At 32.5% G+C, this 13,475-nt stretch overlaps 2 pseudogenes; one reads left to right on the top strand and one right to left on the bottom strand.

The window, feature by feature from the left end:
• Window positions 1-1,276: 1,276 nt before the first annotated feature.
• On the top strand, window positions 1,277-10,331 carry LOC145053387 (protein CHROMOSOME TRANSMISSION FIDELITY 7-like; annotated as a pseudogene).
• A 1,387-nt stretch (window positions 10,332-11,718) lies between these two features.
• Window positions 11,719-12,267, bottom strand: LOC145068000 (major strawberry allergen Fra a 1-2-like; annotated as a pseudogene).
• Between the last annotated feature and the right edge of the window lie 1,208 nt (window positions 12,268-13,475).

Here is a 13,475-nt window from a genome sequence, read left to right on the forward strand (position 1 = left end):
ATCACTGCAACACATAAGATGGTTTAACAAACTTATACTTTGCAAACTGTTGAATGAGTTGCTTTTGACCCCGTTTGTATATTATGCTTGGCCACTTATTTTGATGGATTTCTTGCTTTTTAGTTGCCCCGTTGCTTCAATAAGAAAAGTATAAAAAGCATTCACAATCTTTCATTTTTGTGTGTACTTCTGAAGTGAGTATTTTAGTATCATAATCTTTTGGTCTAGAGCTTTCTTCTAGATCCATCATCCTTCAAGTTTCACAAAACCAAGAAGAAAATCGTTTTCAATTGTTTCAAACTAAAGGGTTTTTCTTTTTTGATTTTCCTATCAAGTTCCATAAGGATAAAGTAAGTAGCTGAATTTGTAATGATGTTGTATGTAGTGGCGGAGCCATCTTGTTAGAGGTGGGGTCCAAACACCCCACTTGGAAGAGGATTACAGTCATTATACTACCAAAAATACCCTTAAACAAATTTTCTTTTATTAAAAACCCCCTCCATGGTACCAACTCTTACAAGAAAAGTCTCTCATTGACATTTTTCTTGTTGAAAAAAACTAAAAATATCTTAAAATTTAAAATTGTTGTATTTTTATTTGTTTTTCATACACTAGACCTGTTTAACTTCCGTCCTAGATCCGCATTGTCTGGTAAAGTGTTACCGATTCTTTATGTGATTCTCAATTGTTGTTTATATGATTGTCTATTTGTGGTTTATTTGGAGTTGCCTATTTTGCAATCCAATAAAAGGATTTCAATTAACATTTTGTGGTTTAAAATTCAGAGGGAAATCAAAATCTATCAAAATAAAACTCAAATTTAATAGCATGCGCATCAAAAGATGAGTTCGCAGTTTTTGCATTCTAAAATCCGAGTTCCGAGCAAATATTACTTGTTCTTCATGGCAACAACAAACAATGCAATCGAAAATAACTTTTAACTTTTAATGTTTTTCAAAAAGCCAAAAAATGTTTCGGTAATAGAAAAATTCTTTTAAAAATAACTTTTTGCATAGAGAAAAATAAAGAGTTTCAAAAAATCACAAAAATGTCTTTACATTTAAAAGTTACATCAAAAATCTTTTCGCTAATCCAAACATATTTTAAATAGGTGTTTTGCAAAAAGTCTTTCTATCAAATAATAATAATAATAATAATAATAATAATAATAATAATAATAATAATGTTGTTCCGAAATCATTCTTTAGACCTTTTTCTTCTACATCACGAAGCCAAGCCCTAGATCCACCTCTTCCCCTTTTGGATAACTTGTCCGATGACGAAGACTTTACCAGAGAGCCCAAAATTCCCATTATATACACGCGTCGAATTCCAAAAACAAAAACAGATAGGTATATTCCTTCCTTATTCAGCTTATGTCTATTCACTTTAACATATGCATCAGTTGTTTTAATAATCCTAATCCACACGGTTTTTGGGGTGCTTTCTAATGATATTACAACCGATGTAGATTATGCTACCAAAATTGCTGCAGTTTTAAATTCTTAATATAGGATTTTGATGAAGTGTTTCAATTTTGTTATTAGTGTCATAGATGAAGTGTGTGAGAAGTTAGCAAACTAAAGCTGAGATTTGATTTCGTGTATCTAAAAACTTTATTGAATATCAAATGATTACTTTTTAAATTTAAGACTGATTCCCTTTAGGAAAGATTGACAACTTTATTGAACTATATAAAAGACAATTCGGATAGAGACAAAAAAAACTATTTTGGTCTGTTGAATTTTAGCATGTAATTTGCTAGGTTCTGTTTTCTTATACTTTAAGGAAAGCTTTCAAAATACCAGATCAATTAGTTTATTTCACTTTAGAATTTAAAATGAATCTTTGTTTGTTCCATTTTTACCATACAAGAAGTTAGAGTTGACTTTTGGTTTTGGATATGCAGAGGTAATGATATGATCATTTCAAAGAAAATGATCCAAACAAACTTAATTTTGGACAAGAGTTAGTTGCAACAAACTCCAAAAAGGTTTTTGTTGGATTAGTGTCTAAGTCCATAACTATTTTGGTATGTACTTGACCCGATTATGAGCATGGTCCTTTTGGGTTTCCTTCACCATAGCAATATGTAGGATAAATTAAGGAGAGAAAGGTTTAATTATGATTTATTAATATTTTATAAGAATAATATATTAAAGGAGAAATCATATTGTTTAATTAATATTAGTCAATAATTAATTAAGAGTTAATTTTGTGGCTAAAAGAGATTAATTAAACTTAGGGGACTGGATTTGTAATTATGAGATAATTACAATTAGGCTATGGATTACTTAATAATATATAGGTTGGACGAATTCTATGGGGAAGCCCATTAGAAATCGTCCAAGGGATATGTTAAAGGAATCCATGGGCTGCTTAGGGCTTAAGCAGTCAGATTAGGGTTTCCTAGTTGAAAACCCTATTAGCATACCTATATAAAGGAACCCTATTGCCCCAAAAACGTGGCTAAGACTCCCTCTAGGGTTTGTAGACGTTTTTTGGCTGCCTCCTCTCTTCTCCTCTTCATCCAAGTTGCTCTTGGTGTTTGTGACTCCATTAGAGGTGCAACATTTGATGCACTAAGCTTTCTGAAGCCAATGATTGATTGTTATTGCTATATAACAATCAAAGGTAAGATCTAAACCCTATTTTATGTTAATATGATTAATTTTATGCTAGATCTAGGGTTTATAGCTTTGGATATTCAATTGCATGTTCATTAGACAAACTAGATCCAAAAGCTATTAAGGTTTGCATGTACACCATAGGAATAATGTATTGCTCAAAACACATAAGTGGTATCAGAGCCAAGGCTGTTTGTTTGATGTATTTGATGTTATTATGGATTATTCTTGCTTAAAAATCGAAAATCAGGGTTTCTGGGGGCTGGACTCGCCGAGTCCATGGTTGAACTCGCCGAGTCCATGCCTGACTCGACGAGTCAACTCGTCAGAAAGAGGTAATTTCGGGATTTTGTGCTATTTTGACTTAGGCTTATTACCAAAAACGTTTTTGATGAATAAAATCCGATTTTTATTGATTTTGGGTGAATATCCTTACCAAAATAGAAGATAATTACCAATTAATCAAATATTTGTTGCCTTATAAGATAATGTTTAATTATTTGAGTTATTTGATGAATTATCTTGCAAGAATTTGGGTTAGGTCAAATTAGATAACCACCAATTAATTGTTAATTGTCTTATTTGAATTTTGTGATCTAAAATATTCTTGATAAAGTTAGAAAAAGTTTCAAATTACTCCCTTTAGGTTTTATAGTTTAAATTTGAACTTAAAAGTTTTGTTTTTGAAATTTAAATAAGTTAAACCCTAATGTTTTGAAATGTTTCGAAACTTGCCCTCAAGTTTTGGAATTTAAAAGTTGATTAAAAGTTTAATTTTGAAAATGTTAAATTCTAAACCCTAGTATTTTGAAAAGTTCAAATTACACCTTTATGGTTTTATTAACTAATTAAAGTGTATAATTAAAAGAGATTTAATAAACCCATAAAGTTTTGGTTTACATTTAATTAAATTAAAAGTATAATTTATTAAATTAGACCACCTAGTATTTTAAAAGTGTAAAATACACCCTATACTATATATAACATTAAAAGTCTAGTATTATATATGTATGAGTAAAGTGTCAGTCTTACCGTTCGTAGGCCTCATTCACGAAGCTGGTCTATAAAGGGGTGTTCAAGGAAATTGCCTATAAAATGGCAATTAAATGGGTATCCACTCTTACCCACCGCACTCTTGAGTAGTGGAGGGTCGTTAGCCGAACGGGTAGGATAGGACCAAAACCCTTTCCATTAAAAGTATAATGAAGTATAAAGTAACTAAATGTTTTACAAAATTCTCAATCTTAGTTACTTTAGGCAAAAGTGAATTGATGCAATTCAATGAAATTACACTTTGTGCCCTTGCGAAGACGTTAGTGGAGCATGTGTGGTTAACCGGCACACTAAATGGTTCTAAGAAAAGGTAGCAAATGGTGACTCGTTGTTTGTCATAGTTTGGTGGAGCGTGTGTGGTTAATCGGCACATCGAATAGGTGACTGTAACATTGGGGGCACCATGTAAGTTTGCATGGTTATTCTCACCCTGTTTTGTGATCCTCGGCATCTCAGTCACAAATCGAGGGGCATATCGAGATTTAAACATGTCATTGAAAAGTTCAATGAATCTCAAAAGATCAAGGAGTTTTCAATACATTTGAAACTTAAGTTTCCTTTTTCGTTTTTCATGGTGGAAATTGGTAAATCGTCATTTACCTACCTTCAAATATTCTGAAACTAGATTACGGCATCCCTCTTCTAGGTTGTAGAGTATTGTGTTGGATCCTAGCCTCGATGTTTCATTTGGGTGTCACATCAAGGATTCTAATCAACTTAACTTGAATTTTCTCCCGTTTTGTAGATGTCAGAGTATGACAACTATGGTCTTCCCAAATTCCATGGAACAAGCTTTCCACATGAAGATGATATTCCATAATTCGATCGAGGAACAAGAGATCATGCTTCACCTCCTCCAATTCTCCCTACCCCACAAGTTCAAAGGCTTGAAAATTTCAAGCTCACTCAAGCCCTGTTGGAAATTAAGCACGAAGATGGGAAACCTGTGTGTGCACACGTCTTAGAGATGAAGTCACACATTGATAGGTTGAGGATGTTGGGTGTCGAGATTTTAGGAGAGTTGGCTATTGACTAGGTTCTTCAGTCATTTCCTGAATCATATAGTGAGTTCGTTAGAGAGTACTATATGATGGAACACGATGTGACCCTCATTGATCTCACCTATTTGCTTATAGCTGCTGAATCAGAAATGATTTGGCGTGCTGGTTAAGAAAATTTGTCTGGTAAGTCAAACTGCCAAACTGCAATGGATATCGGAACTCTAGAAAGAACTAAGTCTATGATTGTCCGATGTGTTGTGCCAAAGGAGTCCATTTGCTTTTATTGCCAAGAGAAGGGGCATTGGAGACGAAGCTGCCCTAACTACCTAAGAGATCTAAGAGATGGGAGAGTCAAGACGTATGGCTCTACTTCAGGTAAAATCCAATAACTAATTCTTTTAAGTTCCTATTCTAGATTCTTAATACATGATGTGATAAGATTACATTTTGATGATTTGTAAGATCAAAGAAAAGAGAGGAAGCTTAAGGGAAGAAGTGAGCGGAATCTAATCGTAAGAAATGGATTTCGATTGCATTGCTTGAAGATTGGATTCTTGAGCTACTACTTGGAGTTAGAATAGATTGCTAAGAAATATGTATTAACATAGTTTTCAATTGAATTGCATTGTAAGGACAAATTTTTCCGCAATAAAATAAATTTTGATTTTATATTATTTATTTATCCTTGCAATGGCGTGTATGAAAAATTGATGTTTGAATGTTTCTATTATTAGTAATAATGGATTTGATTCTTAATTATGTTATTTGTGGAAATGTCGAGAATTTACCAAATAGGGAGAGTTTCTCATCGCCCAAATTTCAATTGGACAGAAACTTGGAATCATGCAACGAGTATTGTATGATGAATGAAAAAAAAACTTTCACATTTGGGATATTTAGACTAATTCTTTGACAAAGTGTCAATTGAAGGTCTAGGAGATCGAGTACACTAGGTCGTACATTGATCAAGTCTTCCACAAGAGTGACAGAGACATTCGTCATGATTTACTAAAGTTTAGTGAATATGATTATACTTATAAGATTAAGTGTAATTCTGAGTTGATTAAAAGAGTTTCAATCAATAGCAGAACGAATAAAAAGAATCAAGTAGGCAGAAAGATAAAAGTTTCTCTATTCTAAGAAGAAGGGAGAGTACCTTTTATTATGTTTTATGATAGGTCTTAATGATTAAGAACCATATCTCAATTGATCCTCTAAGTGAGTCTTAGTACAATTGTATGCCTGAGAAGAGGAATCGAGAATTGAAGAAATGGTTAAATCAAGAAGTCAATCATACTTCGTTCCAAAAACAAGTCTGAGAGTTAAGATTGTGACATTGAGTGACAAGTCTTAAGAAGGTTTATAACATTCATTAAATGTGGAATTTGGAAAAGGTTTTCTTATTCTTTTACATTTGAAATTGGAAAGTTGTGATGTCTTGGATAAGACAAAGACCAACTAGGACCAATTTTGTGAAGTGTTTTGTCTTGATAAAAGCTACACTAACTCTTTAATACTTGTTTGTCGAGAAATGTTTATTGACAAGAGAATCTTATATGTCAAGGAGTCAGTGGGAGTCTTAATGGTCTTGAAAGGTTTCAAAACAAATCAAGAATAAACCTTATCGGTCATCACTAGCACACGACTTGAGGTTTATAACCTATCGTGTTGACGTTATTTTGTTTCTGTGCCATTCCAATTGAGTTAATTATGCATGTGAGTTCTATGAGTTCTCATTTGAACGCATAAAAGGCAAGCACCTTGATTAATGAAAAGTACAGTGATAGGAAAGGGTGAGCTGCTTAACCACTTGGAAGTCATGGTGGGCACCCGTGTTACCATAAGGCAAGAGATCAAGATTGAGAAGGTTCGGTCCATATGAGTTTGGATTTGTTGCAAACCTTGGTTTTGGCAAATTCACATTGATAGGAACTCATACACCATAAAATCTAAGTGTCATAAGATTACCTCCTTCATGAGAATGACTGTGAGGAAATGCTTTCACTAAGAGAGATTTTAAGAAGATAGTAATTGTGAAAAATTGTATTCTCGAATTCGATTATGGTTACGGTATCCCTTTCCATAATTTGAAATTGTGAGATTTGGCAATTAGTCTGAATTGTCTAGACATACATATGAGCTATCTAAGGCAAAAGTGTATAAGTTTAAGAAGCTTAGATAAAGTATTATCAAAGCATTAGGTATTAGAAATATGAACTTAAGAAATTCAATAGGTATTGTTTTCTGGAAATTCAGTTGTTTTCTAAAAACATGTCAAAGCTAGTGGGAGCATAAGTGTTATGCTTATATGATAATGATCATCATGATAGTGGGAGCATACATGTTATGCTTGTATGATTATTAAGGCAAATATTGCAAGTTAGCAATATTAATTATAGAAAACAAAAGTTATACTTTGCAAAGTCGCAAGGGTTGAAAAGTTGTTTTGCTAGAATTAAGGGAGAGAATATTGTACTTCGTTTCAAAATCTAAATCTTAGATTGAGAAATTTTAATAAATTTAGTCAAGGATACATAGTGTGTTCTCAAATTTCGATTATGATTATGGCATCCCTCTTCATAGTTTGAATTGTGAGAACGTGACACATATAATATTATGGCATAAGATTGATAAAGTATCACATCTTTATGTAAGACATTATGCATCGTGTCTCATATGCTTCGGGTATAGGATTGATTGCAAATGCTAGTTGACCATTCTAAAATTTTCCAAATGTCTAGCGCATTAAGAGGGAAAAAGGACTAGAACCGGTTTTGACTAAAATAATTAAACTATCAAAGGACGATCCAAAGTTCGCTGAAGATTGATTGCTTGTGAGTAGTTGGAAGTATGGTATTGGATGGACCATATCGACATTATTATGAATAGATAAGGTTCTATTATGAATGAGTTGTCATATGGAAAATATGGAAATGTTTCCATATTGGGAGTTGGATATTGAGAGTCTATGTCTAGATTGTAAAATTTTTATGCAAAAGGATGTTCAAAGGAATGTACTTTGAGTGAGAGACATCACGTCTATGGAATTGTCTTGTAACAATCTCCAATAGAGGACTTTGTAATTTGATTGGCAATATTCATTGTGACTTTTGTGCTATGACATTGTAAAAGGATCATTGCATAAAATGTTAGAATCTAGCATATTCTATAAGTGGCAAGAATTTGATATTCTTACACTTGTGATAAGGATTGGGAGTTGTGAAATGAGTATGATTGGAAATGTGTTCATTTGATCTATTTCACAAAGTAAGGACCGTAGGTAAACATTGTGTGCATGCTGAGCGCATGGGACAAGTGTAGTAATAATTCAAGTAATAAGTTAATTAACAGAAACAACAAATAATGAGTAATCGATATGGTGATGAATAAAAGGTGTTTTATTTATACTCAAAGGTATGGGACCATATAGGATTAGTATTATTCTTGTGTTTCACTTTGCATGTTTTGACTTCCTGAATAATTAATTGTTTCAGAATAATCAAATTATTCGAATGGTCCACAGTCGTTCATATGTTAGAAGTAGGTATGAATGAAGACTGTCATGAATTGGTTTGTAGATTGTCTAAAGTGTATTAGACATAGCAAAGGTTTTCTGCAACGTTCATGAGTGCTTATGAATATGATTTTGAGCACTGGATTAAACCCACGCTCACAAGAATCACTTCATGGATTCTATCATGAGTGATTGTGAGTTGATAATATTGTATATTCTTAAAACCAAGATGTGTGAGTTGTTATTTGCTAGTCGGTTGCACATTGATAATAAGTAAACGCACCAGTAACTTGGTGTCATAAAACTTATTGTTGTGTGTGATTCGATGAGTTAATGCAAGCGAGCATTTGAGTCAAAGTTTATCCATTCCTTTTACCCAAAGTGGGATAAAATCGATATCTTTGGGCCCTTCGATGAATTAGTGATGGCACATAAGCGCTTGGCCAAGCGGAGACTAAGTTGATGTGTTCAATTGTAGTCTGTTGTCAGTCGTCATAAATTGGAAGTCGGGAAATAGTATAGAGAGAATGATTAGAATTCATGTCTATACAATATCAAGAATGGAGGAATATATAATCCCTTATCTAAAGGACACGCTTCTGATAAGATCATAGTTGACAGCGACTTTTGAAAGCTACGATTGCTAATCAGGATCTGAAGTTATACACAAAATTGTTATTAGACTTATCCAAGTGGGAGACTGTTGGATTAGTGTCTAAGTCCATAACTATTTTGGTATGTACTTGCCAGATTATGAGCATGGTCCTTTTGAGTTGTCTTCACCATAGCAATATGTAGGATGAATTAAGGAGAGAAAGGTTTAATTATGATTTATTAATATATTATAAGAAAAATATATTCAAGGAGAAATCATATTGTTTAATTAATATTAGTCAAGAATTAATTAAGAATTAATTTTGTGGCTAAAAGAGATTAATTAAACTTAGGGGACTGGATTTGTAATTATGAGATAATTACAATTGGGCTATGGATTACTTAATAATATATAGGTTGGACGAATTCTATGGGGAAGCCCATTAGAAATCGTCCAAGGGATATGTTAAAGGAATCCATGGGCTACTTAGGGCTTAAGTAGTCAGATTAGGGTTTCCTAGTTGAAAACCCTAATAGCCTACCTATATAAAGGAACCATATTTCCCCAAAAATGTGGCTAAGACTCCCTCTAGGGTTTGTAGACGTTTTTTGGCTGCCTCCTCTCTTCTCCTCTTCATCCAAGTTGCTCTTGGTGTTTGTGACTCCATTTGAGGTGCAACATTTGAGGCACTAAGCTTTCTGAAGCCAAGGATTGATTGTTATTGCTATATAACAATCAAAGGTAAGATCTAAGCCCTATTTTATGTTAATATGATTAATTATATGCTAGATCTAGGGTTTATAGCTTTGGATATTCAATTGCATGTTCATTAGACAAACTAGATCCAAAAGCTATTAGAGTTTGCATGTACACTATAGGAATGATGTATTGCTCAAAACCCATCAGTTTTAAAGTAGAAAAGGAAGTATGCCCAGTTTCATTTGGATTTAGGTCAATCTGATTTTCTATTACATACTTGTAAAACCTGTGGATTCAAGTTTGCTCATGGAGACGAAGAAGATACAAGAAGTTCACAAAGAGTTTCACAAAAGCTACACTCATGGTATTCAATTCAAGGTAATGTTTACTTTTCCAATATCATTCATTGTTAGTTTCTCGACTTTTCTTCTTCTCATTCATTGATTTTATTTATACTTAAGGGTTGGTGTAATGAAAGAGCTATAGGTACACACTCATTAGAACACGGACGTGGACGCGTTATTTTGGTACTTAATGATGATCCTCCTGCTCATATTAAAAAGGTACAATAATCAATAATTAATATTAAGAATATAATTACTTAATCTAAATTACTAAATTTGTAATTGCAGGTTGAGGAGGTTATAAAGATGATGGAGATTGAGCTTGGTGATGGATGGATCTTCCATAAACACTATAAGGTGACCATTTTTCCCAAATCCCTTTCCCTTGATATTTTCTTGATTTTTTTGTCCCATTTTCTAACTAATATTTCAGTTTTCGTTCATGTATAGGTTTATCTTTATATCTCCTCCCAACGGGTTGCAACTTTTAACTGTTAGTAAATCACAAGGCATATAAACTCATCTATTTACCTAATTAAATCTTCAACACATAAAACATTTATAACTGAATTTAAAGAGGCTATGCAGGTAAATAATACAATAGGCATCTCTTTAAAAAATTTATAAGTTTTTTTTTATTAGTAGTGTCATGTTGGTCCATATATTCTTTATATTTTTGTGTTATTTTAATTTTAACCACATAGTTAATAAATAAATATGTTTTGGTGTTAAAAAAATAGGAGATAATAAACACTGGATGAATATGTTGGATAGATATGTTGTACCATTTTTATCAAGCAATGTTTCAATCATTAGCCATTCCATGCAATCGACCCACATCAGCATCGATTATGCAATATATCATATAATGCTTTTAATTTATCTTATTACCTTAACAAATTTATCAAGCATAAAAGATGTTGATTCCACATAAAGTTTTAGACATAAGAATTAATCAATTAAACACCTACATTCCTACAAATAAATTTATAGTGAGAGCAACACTGAATATGAAAATTTGTACTAGAAACAAATTGTTGGGGTTTTAATTCTTATATCAGTATATCGCATTCACCTAGTCTTCAAAGAAGCCATTTTGATGCATGAATATGATAACTATCACTATATGCCAATTCCACAAGCTACGTTTGTGCCTTATTTGGTTTGGAACTCAAGAATCCGAAAATCAAACGAAACAATGTTGAATTCAGACAAATCCAACTTTCAAATTCAGTAGTCGGTTTGACTTTAAACCAAACAAAATTATGAATCCGGTTTATGGTTTGAGTTATGATCCGGTAAAGTCCAAACCAAACGAAACTAAATTGGCAAATTTAATTTATTAAATAGTCAATTAACTGAATAACTAATAGTTTTATAGTTTAAGGTCTTTCTTATCACCTTCACTTCTGTTTATGGCACCATCTCCCGTTTGTAACTGGAACTTTGGATTTTATGTTTCAATGTTGAATTTTATGTTTCGAACTTTTTATTTGATGTTTGTAACTTTGTATTTTATGTTTGGTTTGTAACATTGTATTTGATGTTTGAAACTTTGTAGCTTTATAATTGAAATTTTGAGCTTTATAATTAACATTTAAAATTGGTTTCCAAGGTTTTCAAACTGAAAAGTAATTCAATATTTATTTTGGTCTGGCTTGAAATTCGGTTTGGTTTGGTTTTTCAAACTATCCCGACACGCTACTCAATGTCTCCTTGCAATCAGTGTGCCTTTAATGTAAACACCAAATATTTCTTGGTCTACACAACAAACTCATAGTCTTCATTATACCATAGAAACATTTTTGTAAGTAATTTTGTTGATGGTGTGATGTTTATTTCTCAGAAAATAGTGGGAATCTTACAACATTCAAAATGAGAATATTTAAACATATGCATTAGGGTTTTTAGGGAGGTAGCCTTCCACAACCTTGTAAAGCCCTTAAACCTTTTCTTTGCCTGCATTTAGTTCTTCTTCCTTAAGCTCAAAATCACCACGGGTGTAAATAGTTGTGGTCATTCTCGCAATGGTGCCATTATCAGGTGAACATTCAAACTTAATATCATAAGACACCTTCTCAACCTTGTCTGATATACCCATACCTTCAATCAAACTATACTTGTATGTGAAAGTCTTCTCATTCACTTCATCTATTTCGTGCTTTACAAAACCTACATACAAGAATTTAATTAGACATATATATTTGCCCTTATTAATAAATATTGGATTAGATATAAGTTTACCTCTTGCAAAGTTAATTTGCTTAATGCTTCCGGCCCACCGTCACCTTTGACAAATTCAACGCTTTTAATTGCATCTGCAAGAGTTTGGGCATCAAAATGTGTGATTTGAGGATTGAGGCCTTGAAAATTCTTGGAGGGATTGTGGAAATATGTTCATTGGTATATGTCAAGACACCCATGGTTTTTTTAGGCTAAAAGATTGTTAAAAATATTAAATTGGTGGATTTGTGTGTTTTGTGTTATGGAGATTGAAGGTTGATGTGGGTTGTATTTATATGCTGTATGTTGAAGTGGGTAGAGATATGTGAAGTTGGACTTGATGCAATTGTAGTTGTACATTAACATTGGCAAGATCAACATGCTGTTACTTGTCCACATTTGAAATTGACTTTAGCTGCAATACACCATAGGAATCAAACAAACTTACGTATAAGTCTCACAATTTTCGTGTTGATGTTATTAATCTTTCTATACATCCTTTTATTGGCTTTTATATTTTGTATCTTTGTGTAGTGTGGTGATGTATCTAAAATTAAACTTAAGGGATGTAATAAACTTAAACAAAAATATAATCCTAAAATTTCAAAAAATTAAAAATAAAAATTAAACAAAAAATCCAGACATATTGTGATCAAAATGTGCTTAAGTGGACGTCATCTTGACTTGAAAAATGTTTTTTTGCTATATCATGTAGAGAAGACAATAAAACCCGTATCCGATGGGTACCCGAAACCCGAACCCAAGTTGACCAAGGAAATCCCCAAATTGACCGGGGATGGGGACGGGGATGGTTCTACCTCTCGGGTATCCATACCCAAAACCATACCCGATATATATATATATATATATATATATATATATATATATATATATATATATATATATATATATATATATAATTTATGTTTTATTTTTAATTAATTCAAACAATAAACTAGAAGTTGTATATGTATATACAGTAACTATGATTAAAAAGTGTAAATTTCTTTGACAAAAATTGTGAAATAACTTAAGAAATACGAGTTTGACTTAGAAACAGTGTATATAATTTATGTTTTTTTTAATTAATTCAAAAAATTTATTTCATAAAATCATAATGCGTAACAGCGTAAGGAAACTAAGAAATTCAATAGGTTTTTTTATTCAATAAACCAACTCGTCAATACGAGTCGTCTGCTTCGTTCCCGACTTCCCGCTGTCCACCTCCTTCCTGCCTTCGACTTCCAACCGGCAAGCATCTCCATTCTCCATCGATTTTGTACCACGATTGATGACACCAACATATCCATTAGTGATCAGACGACGGACGACAGGTCAATCGACGACATCGACGCTCAATTGACGCAAATTATTGATCTAGGTTTGTTGTTTGTACTTATTACTTATCGATTATTACTT

This window comes from Lactuca serriola, chromosome 1 (assembly GCF_051521515.1).
Source record: "Lactuca serriola cultivar US96UC23 chromosome 1, Lser_US96UC23_V15, whole genome shotgun sequence".
Taxonomy (NCBI): domain Eukaryota; kingdom Viridiplantae; phylum Streptophyta; class Magnoliopsida; order Asterales; family Asteraceae; genus Lactuca; species Lactuca serriola.